Source organism: Natrix helvetica, assembly GCF_964273705.1.
Source record: "Natrix helvetica genome assembly, chromosome: 4".
Classification (NCBI taxonomy): domain Eukaryota; kingdom Metazoa; phylum Chordata; class Lepidosauria; order Squamata; family Natricidae; genus Natrix; species Natrix helvetica.
The window spans coordinates 79,152,193-79,174,831 of NC_138550.1; the positions used below are offsets into that span (position 1 = coordinate 79,152,193).

Here is a 22,639-nt window from a genome sequence, read left to right on the forward strand (position 1 = left end):
TAAGGAGAAATACATGTAACAGAAATATGTATAAAGAAATCACTGAAAGATTTTTTAAAAACTTTAATAAAAAGCACCCAGGAAGTTGCAATTTTGGTCAATAGAATCTGTTGAGTAGTTATAGTGCTAAACTATCTCCTTGCTTTGCATTTTGTTGTTCATAATCAATGGATCATAACTTGTTTTTATTCAGGTGTACCAGAAGTAAACATTGGAGAGGAGTTGGCAGTTTAGAGATAATTTAATTCCGGTCAGGGGAAAAACAGAGCAAAGATGCTAGGAAAGATATTAACTATTTCTTTTCTCTATGTATTTATGATGCTCGGAGTCAAAGCTGCCTTGTTGTTTGCCCTTTAGAAAATAATTTCTGATCATATGTACCCTGCCCCTTCCCAGACTGCCAGTTCTCAGCAAGATGTCTCAGCTGGTGCTGATGTGGAAGACCACAAATGTGAAGTAACAAGATGATTGTTCAAATAGTAAGGCTTTTCGAAGGAAAATACTACCAGCATTTGCCACCATATACTTCCCTGAGTCTACAAGCAAGATTATAGTTTTTCCATTTCAAGGAGTTGGGAGGAACCCTAAAATGAATGTCAACAAGCTTCTAACTATTGCAGTAAATGAGAACCAAGAGATGCATCTTGCAGCAGCTTACATCAACTTGACACAACTTGTTAAGATCTGTGATTTATGCCCAATATATGTATAATACAATATTAAAGATAATATGCAGTTGCCAATATACTTCCTTTTCCCTATTAAACCATGAACCACAAGGCTCTGGGATTCCTCAGAGAAAGATCAGTACTAATGAATGAGCCTCATAGAAGGCCTTTTATCACTGCCTAATTCCCACCCATCCACTCTCAATTCAATTGCAATAGGTGTTCTGCTGATAATGTACTTAGTGGATACCCTATGGGAACTGAAATGTATTTCATCCTGAGCTGGAGGCATATGAATGAATGCTATTCCACACAAGACAGTGTCTTATGTGTGGAAAAATGTTGGTCAAATGTTAGTCAAGAACCATTTTCACTAGCATCTATTTTTCTGTGGGTTTCTTTTAAAATGTGGCATGAAAGACCATTCTACCATGCAAATAAATCCTCTCTTACCTATCCAAATGAGTTTACTACCTCAGCAATATCTAAAGCACTAGGTGCATTTTAAAACATTCTGCAATGAATACTGAAAATGTTCCTTGAAGATAGACAGTTCAAAGCTGTGATCTTTACAAAGGCTTTTATTTGCAAATACTTGTAGCATATATGCATTTATTTGGCACCCTTAAAGTTAGCAGCTCATATGATTATATTTTAAATCACTTCAACTGTCAGAATGAGTGTAACTGAAAATGTACATTGGACTTATATGTGTATGTATTTTTCACCATCTGTATGCCGCACTATCTGCCTTCCACTTGATCCTGAAGTATAATTGAAAGAGTCTGATGATGTTCTCTGGTCCTCTGGGTCTTCCTAATTCTAAAGGAAGTCCTAAAGAACACCAAGCAGCAGCACTACAGACATCTCCTGTGAAGCATTACTGCTGGAAACAGCTGGAATAGCTGTACTTCTAGTGAACTGGCTTTGGAGCAGGCTACTTCCGAAATCTCCTAAACTAATTTGAAATAAACTTCAATTTACCTAGAGATTATAGTTTGTGAGGTTTTGTGTCCAATGTGGGATTATCAAAAAGATACTAGGAGACTGTCAAAACTCAGGTAAATCACAATAGACCTCATAGTGTCTAGCGCCAGTGGAAAACCAAATTGAGTCTGTGAATTAAGGTTTGGGTTGGGAACGGTATGCTGGTATCCAGGTAGATAATTTTTTTATTTACGTGCATCTTGTCATTCTTGCAGATTGATACATTTTCTGATCACAGTCATTAGCTTCTCAAAATCTCATCTTCTTTGTTTCTCCTATATTCTTTCATCCAAGTACATATCCTGATGTTAATCTCCTATCTTTTCTATCTAGGCTTCTAATTTTTCCTTTCCTACTTGTCCTCTGATTTTGCTCTCCAAATGGGTATCTAGTTTATCTATCACACATTACCTATCACACTTCATTTCCTTTCACCTCCTATTCTCATCTGTTCCAATCATCTCCTCCTCTCAATTCTCCATTAATGGATAGCTCATCTCATCTCATCTCAAGCAACAAGGATAAGACTGCATACTTATTGCTGCATTTAAAGTCAGACCTGAATAACTGCTGGCTAATGGGAGTCCAAGCATCTGTGAAGATGCTCCTTTGCATATTTAGGGACCATATTTGAAAATGTGGAAAGAGAAATGTGGTGGAAAACTCCAATAAGAGTCAACAACTGGAAATAAACAAAAACGATTGTTCATTTTTCAAAAGACAACAAATCACTGGTCTTTTGCATTCAAACAAGCCAAGAACAAGCACCCCAAAGTCATAAATAATGTTGATTAATCTTAGCATTAAAATACAATACATTAAAAGGAGTCCCCAATAGAGAGAACTGCTTTAAACTGGTAAGGAAGAAAGAAAAATCAGGCATTCTTCATGGTTTATAAAATGTTATACACATAGTCTGAAATGCAAGGTTAACAGCTTTGACATACTAAAAGTGTCAAGGTTTAAATTGTTCTTCTAACAAATTGACCATATACTTCACTGTGGAAGGGTGATGAGAGTTAAGAAGCAGAATTACACATTCTTACATCTAATCTAAAAGGTTGAATCATGGCAACTGGACCAAAATTTGTTAAACTGAGAGGTTTTGCTCCCTATCCAGGAAGTCAAAATAAAAAAAAATAGTTAGGCAGTGAGTTAGAATCATTGGAATGTACCAACTCTTGCCATACCAACTTCAGGGGCTTCTCCAAAATTGTATTGCAATACATCAATGAAGTCCTATTGATTTATTTGGTACCCTTTGTTATCCTCAATCTGGATGATTGAGTCTTCATTGACATATTCTTCCAGCTACTCTTTTTCTACTCAAAACAGAAATTCTATAGGTATTTAGTCACCAGCAACAAATCTGGTTTGACAAATCTGAATTGATTTGTTGTATGATCTATTTGTTTTAATGCCTATCCATGGTATTCTTATGATTCTTTTCTTAAGAATACCTGTACTATTGCTGCATATCCTGATATTTGTAGGGGCACCTTTTGTATGGAATCCTTTGAAGTAAGTCACCCCTCCTAGAAGAATGACATATTTTGAGAAATATTTTAAAAGGCAGAATATTATATTTCCCCTAAAAAAGAAATAGAAATCTTAAGGGAGACAGAAACTCAGCCCCAGCTCCCTGCCCCCAGCAGATATTTGGTGCCCATTAAGAAAGACTGGGCCATCCTATCTACAAGGCAAAAAACCTTCAGCCTCAGGGTGATAGGATTAGCCCTCACTCAAGATCCAAACCAGGACAAAGCCATTAAGACACAATAGGAATTGCCCAACACCCTCCCAAACCTGGGAGCTCAGACCACCTCAGCGATGACCCAGTGGTGAAATTCAAAAAAAATTACTACCGGTCCCATGGGTATGGTTTGATGCGCATGGCAGGGGAAGGATACTGCAAAATCTCCATTCCCTCCTCACTCCTGGGGGAAGGATATTGCAAAATCTTCATTCCTACCCCACTTCGGGGCCAGCCAGAGGTGGTACGGTTCTCCAAACTACTCAAAATTTCTGCTACCAGTTCTCCAGAACCTGTCAGAATCTGCTGAATTTCACCCCCACTATGACCCCTGCATAGCCCCATGGGAGTCTGACAGCAGCCAATAGAATACCCAGGAACAGGAAGCTCAAGGGCAAGGCTCAAGGGAGGGTATAAATAACTTTCACTCTCCATTCCATGTGGTCAGCTGCCTAGGACCTCAAATCCATATGGTCCTGTCCAACAATAAATCATCTTTCCAATCAGCCTCCATGTTTCCAGTATCTTTCTCCCCACTTGGAACTGAACCAGATTGATATTTCTTCCAATACCTTATTACAGGGATGTCAAACTCAAGGCCCAGGGCCCAGAATCTGGCCCATGGGGTACTTAGTTCTCACCTCCAGGCCTGCCCTAGAAACTGCAAAGGACTGGTGGTGCCTCTGCCAGTAAAAACGGAGATTGGGAGTACCGCGTGCGCCCTCCTGGGCTCCATTTTCACTGGCAGAGGTTGCAGGAGGTCGTCGCAGCTGAAAATGGACCTCGGTAATCCGTTTTCGCTGGCAGAGTGCTCAGGTCACCAGCGGAGTTTGACACGAGTGCTGAGCTGGCCACACACCCCCACACACCCCCAAGGTCAAACACAACCCTGATGCAGCCCTCAATGAAATCGAGTTTGACACCCCTGCCTTATTACAATGCCAATAGTTTTCCTGTGAGTTCAAATCCTGCCTTAAGACATGAAAAACTGACTGGGTGACTTTGGGCCAGTTACTCTCTCTCAGCTCAACCCATCTCATGGCATTTTTTGTTGTAGGAAAAACAGGAGGAGAGAGGGGTTGAATATGTGTGCCACCTTAAGATTATTTTAAAAAAATAAAGGCAGGAAACAAACAAACAAACAAACAAATATGCAAACAGCAACAATGATTGTATTGCTGGAAGACTGAAAGGTTATGCTGTGAGCACAGCACCCTGGAGAAGGACTCTATGCAATATTTTATTTGTATATAAATAAATGATTGTAAGATATAATTTATTCAAGCTCAATTCTCCATCCTCCACAAGCAGAAAACACTGCTAAAACTGGTTCAGGCTAGAGTTGTGTGTCCAGGCTTAAGCAGATGAGTAGGACCTGGGAGAGGGTGAGTCAATAGGTAGAGGATTTAGATGGGTAGGAGAGGAGCCAGCAGTTCCCAGGACATCCCAGCCCTGATGTAAATATGTAACTGTTTGGCTTCAGGGCCACCAAATGATGTGTGAAGTACCCATTAATTCAAAAGAGCAGGAGGACAAAACTTTAACTCTTAACCCTTCAGGGGAAAAACAGTATTTTATATCTTTGCATTAGCAGCATCTGAAATAAAGACTGCAACTAGACAAACTGTATCTGAGAATTTTCATCAGTGGAACTGAGCTAAGCTGCTATCTGTCAAACGATCTATGATTTACTCCTGAGCCCTGACAGCAAGCTGAGCTGAAATACTCTGCTGGTTGTATTTGACTCACAAGCTGCCAGTTCCCCACCTGTGTCTTAAGACACATCCGCCCAAATGGGCAAAAACTAATTCCGATTTTCTTCATTCCCCTTTAAACATGGAATTATCTTCTCAGGTGAAAATGATCTCTCACAAACTGCAACCCCAGAATTCTTTGGATGAAATCAGAACCAAAATACTTAAATTAGTAATAATTGAAGATTTCAAGAGTTTCTTAATTTAGATTTAAGAATGTTCAATATAATTCCCAAGTTATTTCTAAGAAAATAAATAAACGGTGTGCCAATAGAGTGCCTGATCAATCTACCACTATTCTACCACCTATTCTAATTTTTTGCTGCACATCAACACAGAATTTCCATTGCCTGGATCACTTTGTCAGATCATCTACTCTTGCCTTCTGTATATCCAGCCAAATTAATTCTTGCTAAATGAGAACTAAAAGACAAATTGATAGAGAAAGACAAAGAAGATTAGCTTAACTTCAGACCACTATTTCTTTTTTTATTATTGCATTCAATAATCATTCAATAATCATTTGTCATGTAGGTGTGATTGCTAGTAGTACGGATAATGACTGTTAACGGTAAGGATTATTTTTTCAAAGAAAACATCAAGGGGGAAAATGTTAGTAGGAAAATTAATTTGATTTGGGGGATGATTTTTCCCCCAACCACTTTAAGTAATCCCACAGAAAGACAAATGAAAATATACAGTGTGCTGAAAAACACAATTCTCTAATTCTGTGGATGGAGAGGGAATTTCTGCAGAAGACAACCAAAGGCAGAAGGATGTGATTTATTTATTATTTTCTTCCTTCTCTTTCAACATAATGGTACCTTCTCTGTAAATCTATGTAAGGAAAAATTTGTAGGAAGAAGTTTCAGGGGGGAAAAAAGATGTATATGCCTATCCTCATAATGGGTAATATCAGCTCTGCATTTCTATGTATTATTCAATAACACATCATAAATAATGCTTATGAGTCTAGAGGCCATCATCTGATGAACACCTTAGGGCCATGATGGTGGCACACAGAACCATATGTGCTGGCACGTGAGCCGTCAGCTCCAGCGCCCATGTGCGCAGCAGCCACCTTATTTTTGGCCTTCCAGTAGGCCCATTGGGCCCATTTTTCGCCCTTGCCAGGCTCCGGAGGCTTTCCTGAAGCCTGGGGAGGGCAAAAACAGCCTCCCCTGGTGGAAATACCAAGCTCAGTTTGGAAGCGAGCAGTGCGGCACATGGGGAGGGAGAGTAGTGGTGGAGGTTGTGTGCACATGCGGAGGGCGCTTTTTATTATTATTATTATTTAATTTGACTTCTTAGTCGCCCCCTCTCCCCCAGGGGACTCGGGGCGACGTACACTAGCAACGTCACAACAATACAATACAATATGGAGGAGGTGGAACAATAAATAAATAAATACAATACTTTAAAACAATTAAAACCCCAATGATAGTTAAAATTTAAAAATTAAAATTAACAATTAAAAATGCCCAAGAGATGGAGAAGCTCTAAATTGAGCCAGGCCGGCTAGTCGGAACAGGTGGGTCTTAAGTTTCATACGGAAGGAGCGGAGGTCAGTTGTTGTCCTAATGTCTGGGGGGAGGTCATTCCAAAGGGTAGGGCCCACCACAGAGAAGGCCCTACTCCTGGGCACCGCCCTCTGACACTCCCTGGAGGACGGCACCCAGAGAAGTCCCTCTCTGTGCGAGCGAATGGGTCGCAGGGATGTGTGTGGCAGAACGCGATCCCGCAAGTAACTAGGCCCTGTGCCATGGAGCGCTTTAAAGATGGTGACTAACACCTTGAAGCGCACCCGGTAGGCCACAGGAAGCCAGTGCAGCTCGCGCAGGAGTGTTGTATGGGAGAACCTCGTTCTCCCCATAATTGCCCGCGCGGCTGCATTCTGGACCAACTGCAATCTCTGGGTGCACCTCAAGGGGAGCCCCATGTAGAGAGCATTGCAGTAGTCCAGGCGGGACGTCACCAGCGCGTGAGTGACTGTGCGCAGGGCATCCCGGTCCAAAAGGGGTCGCATTTGACACACCAGGCGAACCTGGTGGAACGCCCCCCTCGCCACGGCTGCCACATGGTCATCCATGGCCAGCCAGGCATCTAGGAGGACGCCCAAATTGCGCGCCCGTTCCACCGGGGCTAATTGCTCGTCCCCGATGTCCAGAGATGGGATGTACTGGTTGAACCGGGAAGCCGGAAGCCACAGCCACTCTGTCTTGGAGGGGTTGAGCTTGAGCCTGTTGTCCCCCATCCAGACCCGTACGGCTTCCAGACACCGGGACATCACTTCAACGGCCTCGTTGGGGTGGTTTGGGGTGGAAATGTACAGCTGCGTGTCGTCAGCGTACAGGTGGTATCCCACCCCAAAACCACAGATGATCTCGCCCAGCGGCTTCATATATGTGTTGAACAGGAGAGGCGAGAGGACCGACCCCTGCGGGACCCCACAAGTAAGGGGCCTTGGGGTCGACCTCTGCTCCCCTGCCAACACGCATTGCATCCGGCCAGAGAGGTAGGAGCGGAACCACCGCAACACGGTGCCTCCTACCCCCAACCCCTCCAGTCGGCGCAATAGGATACCATGGTCGATGGTATCGAAAGCCGCCGAGAGGTCTAATAGGACAAGGACAGAGGAGCAACCCCTATCCTTTGCCCTCCAGAGATCATCCGCCAACGCGACCAAGGCCGTCTCCGTGCTGTGTCCGGGTCGGAAGCCGGACTGGCGCGGGTCTAGATAATCAGATTCCTCCAGGTGACGCGGGAACTGCTGAGCCACCACACTCTCAACAACCTTCGCTAAGAAAGGAAGGTTGGAGATAGGACGATAATTTGCTAGCTCCGTTGGGTCCAGAGAAGGCTTCTTGAGCAGGGGCCTCACCACCGCCTCTTTCAAGGTGGCTGGTAGAAGGCCCTCACTCAACAAAGCATTCACCAGTCCCAGTAGCCAGCCTCGTGAGCCCTCCCAGGATGCCAGTACAAGCCAGGAGGGACACGGGTCCAGTAAACATGTGGTGGCTCGCAGTCGCCCGCGCAACCTGTCCAAATCTTCGGTGAGAACAGGGTCAAACTCCTCCCAGTGTGGTCTCTCAAGACTCGCCTCGGACGCCCCCCCTGGAGCACTGAAGGGGATCCATTCCCTCCGGATCTGATCGATTTTATCCTGCAGGTATTCCCCGAATTCCTCTGCCCTGCCCTGCAAGGGGGGATCCCGCTGCCCCTGTGACAGAAGGGAGCAGGTCACCCAAAACAGGGCGGCAGGGCGGTTCTTTGCGGATGCAATAAGGGTGGCACAATATCGGCGTTTGGCCACTCTTATTGCCACAAGGTAGGTCCTTAAGTAGGCTCTTACCTGTGTTCGGTCAGATTTGGAGCGGGAGGATGTCCACTTGCTCTCTAGGCGTCTCCTGTGGCATTTCATCGCCCTTAGCTCCCCATTAAACCAGGGAGCCCGGGTCGATCGTTGCCACCGGAGAGGCCGCAAAGGCGCAACCCGGTCTAAGGCTCCGGCAGCTGCATTATTCCATGCAGCTACCAGGTCCTCTGCCCGGGAGCGGGACAGGTCTACAGGAGGTGGCCCAAGCTCCACCTGGAACCTATCTGGTTCCATCAGACGCCTGGGGCGGAACCATCTAGGACAATCTGGTTCCGCCTCCCCGCGGCGGGGGGTAGCGCCTGGAAAGTCCAGCTGGAGAAGTGAGTGATCTGACCATGACAGGGGCGTGATGGCTAAATCCCCTATTCCCAGATCACTCGTCCACTGGTCGGAGACAAACACAAGGTCCAGTGTGTGGCCCGCTTTGCATTATGGGTGCCAGCACGCGCGCACGCGCTCTCATTTTTGGCACCCAACAACAAAAAGGTTAGCCATCACTGCCTTAGGGTCATACAAGAGCCATGGATTTTTAAATGTTTGACCAATAGAAATCCCTCTCATGTAACATCAACACCTGCTTCTGAAATCACATCTTCAAAGAGAGTGGAAATGTAGTTTCAGTTCAAGAGGCAAGTTTCAAGAGTTAGCTTAGAGATAGAGAATCAAGCTACCAATCCCAGCCATTGGAAGCAGCATTTCCTCAGAGTTGTTCCTTCAAGACAGGTAAGGAGAAGCAGAGCTAGTTCTTTGAGAAAGAACGTTGGTCTTACCTGAACGTTTTTTTCTGGAGATGTGGAGGGAGGGGTCACGGCAGGGTTATCGCAGCCTGATTGGTCCATTTGACTGAGAGAAAGCTTCTTAACCTTCGGCTTCTCCCGTTGGTTCCCAGTTTCCGCCATGTCACGGTCAGCATCTGTAAATTAAACACAAACAAGGGCAAGCCCCCCCGGGGCCTCCCGATTCTACACCTCCCGGACCCTGTCTAACTAACTAGGGCGGGAATGTGACCCCTCCCTCCACATCTCCAGAAAAAAACGTTCAGGTAAGACCAACGTTCTTTTTCCAGTAGTGTGGAGGGAGGGGTCACGGCAGGGACATACCCACGCTACGTCCCTGGGCGGGCCGACTGGGTCCCAGGTGAAGAATCGGCCACCACCCTCTGAAGGACCCTCCGGCCAAACGATGCCTCAGCCGAGGCATAAACATCCAAACGATAATGCCTAATAAAAGGCGTGGGGGAAGCCCAGGCAGCCGCCCTACAAATATCCTCCAAGGGCGCCCTGGTGGCCCAGGCCGCAGAAGTAGCGGCACTGCGGGTGGAGTGAGCAGTGATCCCTGATGGGGGGGGCTTCCCGGAAGCCCCATAAGCCTCAACTATGGCCAACCTTATCCACCGTCCTATGGTGGGAGAAGACACCTTGCGTCCTAACGAGCCTGGGTGAAAAGAAACAAACAACGCCTCGGTCCTCCTAATGCTCTCCGTTCGCTTCAAGTATATGCGAACCGCCCGGCGGACATCTAGCTTATGCCACACTAACTCCTGCTCCCTCGAAGGGTTGGGACAGAAATTCGGGAGCACGACTTCCTGTGCCCTGTGAAACTGTGAATTCACTTTCGGAATGAACGAAGGATCTAAACGAAGGACCACCCTGTCCTGGTGAATTACACACAGGTCACTGTGGGAAGGAAGGGCCCCCAACTCTGAAATGCGCCTGGCCGATGTAATGGCCACCAAAAACACCACCTTAAGGGTAAGCAGACGCATATGTATTGTCCTAAGTGGCTCGAACGGGGAGCCCGTCAGAGCCTGGAGAACCAAGGTCAGATCCCAGGTCGGAAATCTATGAACCGGAGGTGGACGGATATTAGCCGCCCCTTTCAGAAAACGCTTAATCAGGGGGGAACGGGAAAGAGTCGGAGAACCTTCCCCCCCCAAAATGGTGGCCAAGGCCGCCACCTGTCGCCGGAGAGTATTATGCGACAAGCCGTCCTCCAAACCCTTCTGGAGGAATTCCAACACATCCGGGACGGTAGCCCTAGAGGGATCCAACCCCAGTGGAACACACCATTTTGCAAACGCCTTCCACGTGGCGTTGTAAATCCTAACCGTGGAAGGCCTCCTAGACGCCTCCAAGGTGGCTATGACTCCCGATGATAGCCTCCGCCCCCTCAAAATCCCCCGTTCAAGAGCCAAGCGGTCAGATGAAGCCACTGTGGCTCTGGGTGATCCACGGTACCCTGACGCAGAACGACCTCCCCTGGGGGAATCCTCCATGGATCTACGACCGACTGCTGGACCAGGTCCGCGAACCATGGTCTCCTCGGCCAATACGGGGCTAGCAGGATAACGAGAGCCCTCTCTGTGACTACCTTCCTTATCGTTCGGGGAATGAGGGGAAGGGGAGGAAATGCATAAAGAAGGCCCGGAGGCCACCGGCTCCTGAGGGCGTCCGCTCCTTCCGCCGAGGGAGCCTGGAATCGGGTGAAGAAACGCGGCAGCTGGGCGTTCTCGGGTGAGGCAAACAGGTCCACCAGCGGCAAGCCGAATCTGATGCAGATCTTCCGGAACAGCTCCGTGCCCAGTTGCCACTCGCCCTCGTCCAGAGTCGTGCGGCTCAGCCAATCCGCCTGGAGATTCGACACCCCCGAGATGTGTTCCGCTACGATCGAGGCCAAATGCCTCTCCGCCCATAGGCCCAACAACTGTGCCTCCCGCCAGAGAGCGCGGGAGCGGGTGCCCCCTTGGCGATTGACATGGGCCTTCGCCGCCACATTGTCCGTGAGCAGGAGAACATGGCGCCCCCGCAAGTGATGACGAAAAGTCCTGAGGGCAAGTCTGGCGGCTTTCAGCTCCAGCCAATTGATGTTGTGGCGGAGATCCGAGGCAGACCAACGTCCCTGGGTCACGTCGGAGTCCATCACGGCCCCCCAGCCGAAGAGGCTGGCATCCGTCGTCACTGTGACTCTCTCGGGCTCCCAAAAACAGGCCCCCTGTTGCAGCGCTGGGGACAACCACCACCGAAACGAGAGCCTCACCTCCACCGGTAGAGGAACTGGCCGCAAGGAGTTGCTCATCATCCTTCACTGGACTGGGATTAAGGCCCACTGGAGAGGTCGCAGGTGGAGCCGGGCCCAGGGCACTATCCCTATGCAAGAGACCATCTTCCCCAGGAGTTGAGACAAGGTCAGGATGGAAACAGACCGTCTTTTTTGTACGGAGGAGACCAGCTGACGCAGGCTGGACAAGCGTTCTGGAGACAGGCGGACCCTCCCTGACTCTGAGTCTATCACTGTCCCTAGGTGTAGGATCTGCCTGGATGGGGACAGGTGGCTCTTGGGAAAGTTCACGGAAAACCCCAACGCCTGAAGCCAACGGATCGTCAGCCGAAGATCCGACTTGGCTCTGGATAGGGACCCTGCCTGAACCAGGACGTCGTCCAAGTAGCACTGAAGTCTCACCGGAACGGAACGCAGGTAAGCCGCCAGTGCTGCCAGGACTTTGGTGAACGTCCGCGGAGCTGAGGCCAGACCAAACGGGAGAGCCCGGTACTGGTAATGCCTGCCCCGGTGAGAGAACCTGAGATAACGCCGGTGAGACTGAAGGATGGGGACGTGGAGATAGGCCTCCGTCAAATCTACCGAGGCCAAGTAATCCCCCTTCCGAATGCCCTGCAGAATGGATTTCAGGGACGCCATCTTGAACCGCCTGTATACTAGGTAGCGGTTCAGGCGTTTCAGATTGAGGATCGCCCTCCAACCCCCCGAGGATTTTGGAACTACGAACAGGTGGGAGTAGAAGCCCAGACCCCTCTCCGGCTCCGGAACGACCTCCACTGCCCTGATTTCTAGAAGATGGGCGACCGCGAGGTCCATGAGGCGACGTCGCTTCGGATCCCGAGCCGGGGGAAAAACTTTGAAAAAACTTGGGGGTTTGGAGAGGAATTCTAACCTTAGGCCGTGGCGAACGGTCGCCCTGACCCAACCATCTGACGTGATCTGATCCCACTCGTCCGCATACAGTGCCAGGCGGCCTCCGATGGGATGACTCGGGTTCGAGTCATTTCCCTCTGCGGAAGGGGCGGCCGCCCCCCCCACGAAAGGGCCGCTTGGACTGCGGCTGATACCTGGTCCTGATCCCTGTCATAAGACTTGAACTGGGGCCTGCGATAGGGATGACTACGGGACTCCGCCTTCTTGGTGGATGTAGGCATAACCTTCTTTTTATCTTTGTTTTCCACCAAAATCGGGTCTAAGGAAGCCCGAACAAATTTGGACCCTCAAAGGGGGCAGCTACTAGATCCCACTTGGCCTTATAGTCCATCTGCCAGTTCCTGAGCCACAGGAGTCTACGAGAGGCCACAGAGGTGGCCAAAGCACTTGAACCAAATCTAACAGCGTCTAGGGTCGCATCAGCCGAATACTGACACGCTGCCATAATTTTAGCCAAATCCTGGTGTACCCGCTCATCTTGGATCGGAATACGATCCTGAAGCTGGCGAAGCCACATAACCGTTGTACGGTTGAAGTACGAGGCGGCAGCCGCCGCCCGCACCGCCCATGCTGAGGCCTTGAAATTTTTACGTAAAGTGAGCTCCGCCCTCTTGTCCTCTGGTTTAAGCTTGTCTGCCGCGTCCCCCGAAACCACCGGGGAAGATGAGACTAAAGCTGCTATGGGCTGATCTATACTCGGAAGCTGAATAGCCTGCACAAACGACTTTTCCATGTTATAGGCGCGACGGTCGTTGCTGCCAGGCGGGGAAAAGTTAGAAGGACGGGCCCACTGACTAGTAGCTACCTCCAAAAACAGGGGAGGAGCAGGGATCTCCTCCTTATTGGTGGCTGTCGCTGAAAACATGACCATGTCCGGATCAGTGGGCGGCGGGACTGTGGGGTCCCCAGTGCCCACTTTGGTGGTCCTCCTAGCCTTCTTAAGCAAAGGTTTGAACATGGCCTGGAGGAACAGGTTTGAGGAACGAGGCGGCTCGGGGGCCGCATCCTCCTCCTCCGAAAACCCCCAATCATCCCTCCTTGCCTCCCCCCTTGAGGAGACTTCACTCATGAGGGAGGGGGAGGCAGCCCTAGACCTAGATCTACCAAAAGGAGTAAGCCTACTATGATGATACGGCCTGTCCCTTTGGGCAATGCCCCTAGAGATGGCCGCGGAAATAAGCCTTTTGAGGTTCTCAGGGAGGTGTTCCAGATCCTCCTCATCGCCCTCTGAATCATAATCTGGCGCCACATGGGCCCTGCTACGTTTACTGCCCCTACTCGGGCCTGCAGAGGTACCCTCCAGTGGGTCCTCCCTATCTGCCCCTCTAGTCCCCCGGGAAGGAGAAGGAGAACGAGGATCCCCCCGCCCCTGACTCCTATCAGATCTACATGAGGAGGCAGATGAAGATGAAGGGCTAAACCCCCTGGCCACAGGAGGAGAAGGGCAGGGAGCCAAAGGGCGTGGAGATCTGGATCTAGGCCCAGGATCCCGGGCCTGTCTTTTCTCAGCCCTTTCAATAACTTTTTCAATGGCCCTGGATCGCCTGAGCTCATCTCTCTGCAGAGCCCTTGAAGGCCTTTCCTCTGCGCAAGGCCGAGGAGCTCGAGGCCTAACTGTGGGGGTGGGATCCGCCCTATCTTCGCCCGCCTGAGAAGGTGCGGCCTGCTGGGACTCTGATCTCTCCGCCATCGCCCCACTCACGTGCTCCAGGTGAACAGACCGAAAAACCAGGGAAATAAGCAGCCACAGCCCTTTAGCTGGTGAGAAACGCCTGCTCCGGGCTCCCTGCGACGCTGCCACTCGCCCCAACACGTTCCTCCGGCCTCTACGTGCTGCAGGCCCAGCCACGTGTGTCAAAATGGCCGCCGGCTTCTTTGGGCGGTCCTCCGACAAAGCGCGCCCAAAAAAATGGCCGCCAACCTCCACTGACGCTTCCTGAGCCTCTGGGCGGCCGCTCGCAAGCTCGCCGCCCCGATCCTAGCCAGCACTCACAGAGGGAGCCTAAAAACCCCCGTAGGCAATAAACACTCTCCCGCGCCTCTGCCGCGAGCTGTAACCGGCCCCGGGATTAAGGCGACTTGAAAAGAAGCCGATCTGCCGCTTTCGCGCCGAAAAACCCCAGCGCGCTGCGGCTCCAGTCAATTTAAACGTGTTGCTGCAAACTAGGCAGCAAAAGAAGGTAACAGGATCGCCCAGCACGCCCGAGACTCCAGGCATCAGTCCGGGCGATCCCCTTGGGAGAGGGAAGGCATGGAACGCCCCCCCCCTGTCTCTCAGCCTTCCGAGGGCAGTAACAACAGCCCTGCAAGGCAGACCAACTATAAAAAAAAAAAAAAAAAAAAAAAAAAATCTGTAAATTTAGAATGTTCAATTTTTACTAAATCCAATACTAAAATAGCTATAAAACTCTCTAACTAGGAACCAAACCTGAGTCTTGGACCTTGACTGAGAGGAAACTGGGAACCAACGGGAGAAGCCGAAGGTTAAGAAGCTTTCTCTCAGTCAAATGGACCAATCAGGCTGCGATAACCCTGCCGTGACCCCTCCCTCCACACTACTGGAAAAGTGCACCTTCAAAGGTCTGACATCAGATTGAATTGAACATTTTTGATGAAATTCTTTGACTCTTTCTATATGGAAAAAGTCTACTTGGGAAGGCTGTTTTCCTGCAGAGATGGGTAGAAGACCCAACTTCTTCAGAGCATTCTCCAACCCCCTATCATTAAAAGAGTGATAGTGCTGGAGAACCTAATATGACCATATATTTGTCCAGTAGGTAGATAGGCAGGTAGGTAGAAGATATAATTATTATCAGTTTCAATCCATCAACTGTGGCATAGAAGCCGCACTGACTGACTGACTGACTATCATCTATCTATCTATCTATCTATCTATCTATCTATCTATCTATCTATCTATCTACCATCTATCTATCATCATCTATCTATCTATCTATCTATCTATCTATCTATCTATCATCTATCTATCATCATCTATCTATCTATCTATCTATCTATCATCTATCTATCTATCTATCTATCTATCTATCTATCTATCTATCTATTCTACTCTATCTACCTATCTATGTATCTATCTACCTACTACATTTATCAATCATCTCTCTATCTATCTATCTATCTATCTATCTATCTATCTATCTATCTATCTATCCACTCCATTCATCCATCCATAAATCCATCCTTCCTTCCATCCATCTATTTGTCTGTCCAACTATATAATGTGTCTGTCTGTCTGTCTATCATCTATCTATCTATCTATCTATCTATCTATCTATCTATCATCTATCTATCTATCATCTATCTATCTATCATCTATCCATCCATCCAAGACCCCCTCTCTCTCATTCACACCCACAATATATACATATATACATATATACATATATACATATATACATATATACATATACATATACATATACATATACATATACATATACATATACATATACATATACATATACATATACATATATATATATATATATATATATATATATATATATATATATCTGTCTCTCTCTATCCACCCACCCACCCATCTACCTACCTACCTGCCAACACCCCCCCATACACACACACAAACACACACCTCAGTCTCTCATACTGGATCAGGCGATATTCTGGTAATATAGGGGGTTGGACTAGAAGACCCCCAGGGTCTCTTCTAATTCTGTTATTCAATAATGATGCTTTAACAATAGGAACATTTATCAGCAAGAGTTTTAGACCTCATTGCTACATTTCATTGTGAATAAATACAGATTTTGTGTGTCTGTGCGTGCGTGTGCTGCCAATGAAAGACCTCTTTGCACTGTTATCAATGAGTTCCAGAGTGAGAGGAGCTATAGAAAGAGGCAGAAGGGAATGAAAATGGTTCTCCAACATACATAATGTTGTGTTTGTAGTTAAATGTAGAAATTTCATAGCTGTGATCTTTCTTTTCTCAGAGAAAATGTCTTGACACAGGAAAAGGGTGGTGAGGAAAAATTGAACCAACTAATCTCCCCCCCACCAACCCCTACCAATTCCACAATCACTTTGAAATGATATAAAGCAGGCTTGGCAAAAACATCCTCTGAGATTCAAGAAGTGCTGTGCCTCAGTAGTTTCTCTTATGCAATGGTGCTGTCGTTTCATGGCTAAACTGCTCTTGGGCAGAAACGTACCCTGGGTGGCGTCTAGTAGGACAATGGCTATCTAATCTCTACTTGAATGTCTAGGGAAAGAAAACTTCGATCTTCATCAAGCCGGTTCAACTGTTACAGCAACTCCTCCAAGCTCCTGGCTACTGCAGTTTGGTGCAGTGCCAAAAAAAAAGTGTTTTCTTGAGAGCAGCAAAGGAGGCGCAAAGCCAGCATGGCACATTCCAGCCACCTGGTTGGGACTGTCTGCTCCCCTGTCAGTTCACTTAGCAGCAGTGCCAGAAGTCATGAAATAGCAAGGTCACATAAGTGTCCATCTGGTATCAGCAAGAGGGAGAGAGGCGGGGCTTCCCTCACAAAATGCAAACCACTTTGGCTCAGCCAGGATTAATTGCCATTTACCTTATCCCTTCTTAGAACTGTCACCTGAGTTGCCATTTTAATTAGGCATCCAATGCTTTGTTGGCTAAATGTTAAAAATGGAATACCTGGATTTTTCTTATTGTCATGGCTGCTTTCTTTTTACCTTTAGCAGTATTATCCACACAACACACCAATGGTCTGTTAATAGGTGCATCTATATCTTCAACTTATCTCGTTTCACTGAGAATTCTTTAACCAAAGTATTAGACTTAGCATCTTATCCAGTCTGAAGCATCTGATCTTTAAAATTTGGGAAAAGTAGAATTTAAACATATAATTTATTTCGTATTTCTAGACCGCCCCCTCTCCCAAAAGGAGATGACCATTGTTTGTTTGTTTTTTAAAAACTTTAAGAATGATACAGTATACATAGATAGTCCTTCGTATACAACCACAATTGGAACCAGAATTTCTGTCGTAAGTCGGTGTAGTCATAAAGCAAGTCATCTCATGGCCAGACTCAATTTTACCACCAATTTTATTGCAGTTGTTAAACAAATCATGTAGTCATTATGTGAATCACACAGCCATTGAGGAAATCTAGGAGATGATCACACTGAGAATGAGGGGGCGGGGTGTCAAATATGTCATCAGTCCTGCGCTCACCAGAGATCTAAGTCCAACCCACCTTGAATTCCATTGATTCTTATCTACCATGAATTTGTTTTAACCATTACTAGTACAGATTCTTGTAGACAGCATTAGTATACAAACTACATTTATTTATATTGCCTGGACTTCTGATTTCCTGCACTTGATATCAGCTTTCCTTTTGCTTTCAAGGGTTGGTGGGCACCACACAAATTTCTTAAATGAAATACCAGGTCTGAAAGAAATTGAATGGAAATTTTAGTTTTAACCTAGGCCTATAGACTCAAATCTGTGGATTAATGAACTAAAACTTTAATTGATTAATCAGTCAAGTAAAATTATAAATCAGCAGGGGAAAATCTAAATCAATGGGACCCACTTCCCGAACCTATTTTGGTTCAGCAGGATGTTTGCAGTAGGTCCAAATTCATATTAATATACATTATTCTCAGAGCAATGTTGTTATTGGCCTAGAATATACATTATAGCTAATGTTGTGTAAAGTAGATTTTGTGTCTTTTGTTTCCTGATTTTAACACTTTATATGAAATATATGTGTGTATTACTTCATCTTGATTCTAATATTTTAATTGTTTCCTAATTATCTCTTTGGATTTTAAAACTGTTGCAATGCCAATACATCTCAGATTAGCTTGCTTTTTGTTGATTCCACATTTTCTAACCCCATTATAGCTCACATTAATTTTCTTCAATGAAATATCCACAGAGAAAATATTTCAAGTTTGTGTTCACAAACAGATGATTCCTTTCCATTTTTAAACTAAAAAGGGATAATCACAAAAAAGCTAATTAACAAGATGTCAGAGGAATAATTCGGCATCTTATTCACACATGAAAAAAAACTGTAGCACAAAAGAAGCTTGATCATTACTGGCCTTATGGACATAACGAAGGCATGAAAAGTTCAAACATGCAGATTCTACCAAATATGTTCTTAGAAATGTTTCAGTTAATGGAAAAGTAGATCAAGCAAGGAGAAAGCATGTAGAGTATGAAAGCATGTAGAGTATTTTATCTATCTATCTATCCATCCATCAACATCCATCCCATCTTTAGAAATGATATATTAAAAAATAATAATGCTACTATGTGAAAACCATCACTAAATTTTATATCGCAATAACAATATTCTTTCTGTAGTGAAAATATTGCATATAATATGCAAAAATGATGTTGGATCTCAAGTACAAAGCTTTCAAAGAGTATTAAGCCTTCTAAAAGTCTGATTCATACACTCCACATGAAAACGATCCTTTTTGTGTGATTAAGAAAGAACAACCCACACTTGCTGGAATCGTGCCTCATACTAGTACTTGTATTGGGAGGCAGAGCATACAAAGAGGATCTAGAAATGTTAACATATATGCTAGCTAAAAACCTAATTATTATATTTACTGCATAGTAGCCATTGGAAGCTGAATTTAATGCAGCAATAGCACTATTTTAATCACTGTGGGATCCCATGTGCGCAGAACAAATTCTCCACATCCTCTTTAAAGATAACCAAAATTATCCAGGCTTCTATAAGTAGCATGGATTGTAAATCAGGTTGAAATTGCAGTTAAAAACAATGAGTAGATGAAACCCCATCCAATTAACTTCAACTTATAATTACAATAAGAGTGCCAATAAGCTTTTAAATATGGTAAAGATAGGGCAGCAGAGCAATTCTTTAATTCTTTAAAGAACAGAGAAGTTCTTTAAATCCAGTGTTAAGGGTGCACTGTACCCAAGAGCATAGGAAAAAATGCATTATTATTCAATTAGTGATTGGATAAGAGGGTAGAGATAGTCCTCAACTTATAACCATTCATTTAATGATGGTTTGGAATGACAGCCTCAGAAACACCATCGGAAAATCTTGCACCACCATCAGGGTCAAGTGATTGCAATCTGGATGCTTGGCGACTTGTTCACACTTACAACTGATTGCCAAGTGTCAGCTTCCACAGAAAGTCAATGGGGAAGCTAGCAGGGAAGATTGTAAGCTGCTTCTGCTGCTGACTAATGAAAAGGATTCCCTAGGTCTCTGAGGGCTGGCTGAAAGAGCTGCCTTTTGAGGGGAGCTGAACTCCTCTAACAGGGTGAGAAACTGAGCCAGAATCCTCAAGGTTTTGGTTAATTACCAGTTAGCTCAACAACCAAGATTCCTGTCCCAACTGTGATTGTAAGTCAAGGGCTACCTATAAAGTTGAACTTAAATCCTGATAATAGGATTCAGTTTTTTAGCATGTTAGAGAGAGATTAGCACTGTCTTCTCTAAGGTGTTTTCTTTTCAACTTCCCACTGTAGAATTTAAACTGGAGCTGGAGACAATTAACATTAGTATCATACACATTCAGCTTTACAACTCATTCCCAACCTATTGTCCATTTTATTAACTCTTACCCATTCAGCATTTCCTGATATTAACCTATAATGATATTTTTTTGGGCTGTAAAGTCCCTTGTGTGTGTGTGTTTTTTCCTAAGATTTTTGTTTTGTAAGTAAATCATGGAACTGTCCAAGTCAAAATATCTAATCATCATGGAGAAGACCACATTGTATACATGATCACAATCCTTGAAATAATTGTTGAGTTATGGATAGACTATTTAAAAGAAGGAAGCCTCCAGTTCACAAAATACTTTTGTAGAAAAGACAACATATTTCTCTAAAAATCTGTGCTTCTTAGGTTTAAGTCCTCCTCAACTGACTACATTTGTAAATTGTGTACTTGATTTATACAGTACATCTTGTGTATAACATAGACCTAATGTGCACACATCTGCTTGCCACTAAATAGATAATAGATACATTATTCCATGTGCATTGAGACAAGAGACTCAGTTTTGTGCATGCAGAACTGATGCCACTAAACAATTCAGTCCTAATAGATACACTATTCCATGTGCACTGAGTCCAGAGACTCAATTTTGTGCGTGCAGAACTGAAAATCTTCAGATTAAAATGTACACTGCCTCTCAGAAAAAAGTACCAAAGGACTGGAAGCAGTGAGAAAATTTTGAGCTCTTATATTATCAAGCTACAAAGATAATAACAGTTCCATTCTAATTAGAACAGCTCTGTTTTATGCAGATGATAAGAAGGATAATAAGCCACCAGGAAATATATTGGTTTTGCTGCTTTTTGTTTTGTTTTGTTTTGCTCAAGAGCTCCACATCTCAAACTATTCAACCCAACCTAAGATGTAGAACATCAATGCTTCTCATAAAATTTGCCACCACAAAAAAAACTTGTTAAAGAAATACTTTTTTGACTGGTTAGAAAACAAGGCATTCAATTTTCCAGGATTTATTATTACACAGAAAGAAGAAATATGTTTACCCACCATGCTTAGGTTTATTCTTCCTGGTCATATTTTCACATTGTTAATTTTTATCCAACAAAAACAAAGATTTTCTGAAGAAAAATACACTCATCTTGATTCCTCCATTATACCTCTACAATATCATTTTTAAAAAGAATTTTATTGATTTTTAAAATTTTATGGGAAAGGGTAAGTGGATATACAAAATTTTTTGGAAACTCCATCGTGCTAGAGGCAGAAATCTCTCCAATTCTCACAACTTTTACAGAAAAGAAAAAACAAAAGATAAAAGATAAGCAGAAACAGCATGTTATTATACATTGTATCAACCATGTGTTCAATTATCTCTTTTGCCACTTTCTAATGTATCAACAATTACAATAATATTTCAAATATATTTATTTTTGTGACCTGAGTCTTTCCAATATTGTTCCCTCCCCCCTGTCCCCAGGTGGAGCAGTGGCCCCTCCCTCCTTCATGTCTTGTATATTGTCGCCTTTTTCACTACCTCTTATATTTTCGTCCTCTAGGAGGCACTATGTTTTTTAATGAAGGCCTCTGCCTCCACAACTGTATTAATTCGAATTCTGTTTCCCTTCCAGAAGATCAACATTCCTTCTGGCAATAACCATCTAAACCAAACTCCTTTATTATATAATTTCTTTGATAAGGAGGAATACTTCCTCCTCTTATCTCTTATTTTTTTCGGAATTTGCTTAAGAATGGTAATTTCTTTGTCTTTATATTTTAGTTGTCCCCCCCTTTGGGTCCCTAGCACCTCATCCCTCGTGGTCGACTCCAGATAGCTTTTTTATAGGTTGACAGAGAAATTTAACATGTACTTCCTTTGGAACATTATGTGTTCTGGCATATGCTGAGTTAATCCTGTAAACCAGATCCATATCCCACAACTGTTCTTTATCTCTCTTAATATATTCTGCTAAGATTGTACTCATGATATCCTTAAGATCTTCATCTTCTGTCTCCGGTAGTTTCTGGAATCTGAGAAAGAAGGACATTCTTTCAAGTTCTATCTTTACCATAAAATTTTCCAATTCTATATTCCCCTTCTGGACTGCTTTAACCTCCTCCCTCAGCCCGGCCGCACCCTCCTCCAGCACATCAATTCTTTGTTTATTTTCTATTGTTTGCTGCTGTACAGCTTTGAGCTGTTCTCTAAAATCTGCCACCTCTTTTTTCAACTCATTTTGTCCCTGCATAAGAGCCTGGAACATTTGTATAACAGATAAGTCTTTTGAACGCTCTCCTGTCCCTTCTTGTTGTGAGAATGATGAAATTTTTGTCTGTTGAGTCGTAGGGCTGGATGTAGAAGATGTAGGTGGTGAAGCTGCCTTGCCTGAAGGTGGTTTTCTGGGCCCCATTTGTCTGAGTTCAGAGATGACTGTAAATCTTTTGCAAAAGAAATGGCGTCTGTGAAGCGTGCAGCCGAGCGAGTCCGAGAAGACAGGCAAATCCAAAAGTGAAAATTAATCCTCAGTCAGAGTTCCAAGCCAAGAAGTCACAAGAAAAAAGAAATCAAATAATCCAAATCCAGAAAGACCACATAACAGGAGAAGCTCTAGGAGTCCTTCAGGAGGGA

The 22,639-nt window shown here is 45.0% G+C and overlaps 1 protein-coding gene across 1 annotated transcript in view; it reads right to left on the reverse strand.

The window, feature by feature from the left end:
• TMEFF1 (transmembrane protein with EGF like and two follistatin like domains 1) overlaps positions 1-22,639 on the reverse strand; it is a 155,956-nt gene that overhangs the window by 71,422 nt on the left and 61,895 nt on the right. The window lies entirely within an intron of this gene.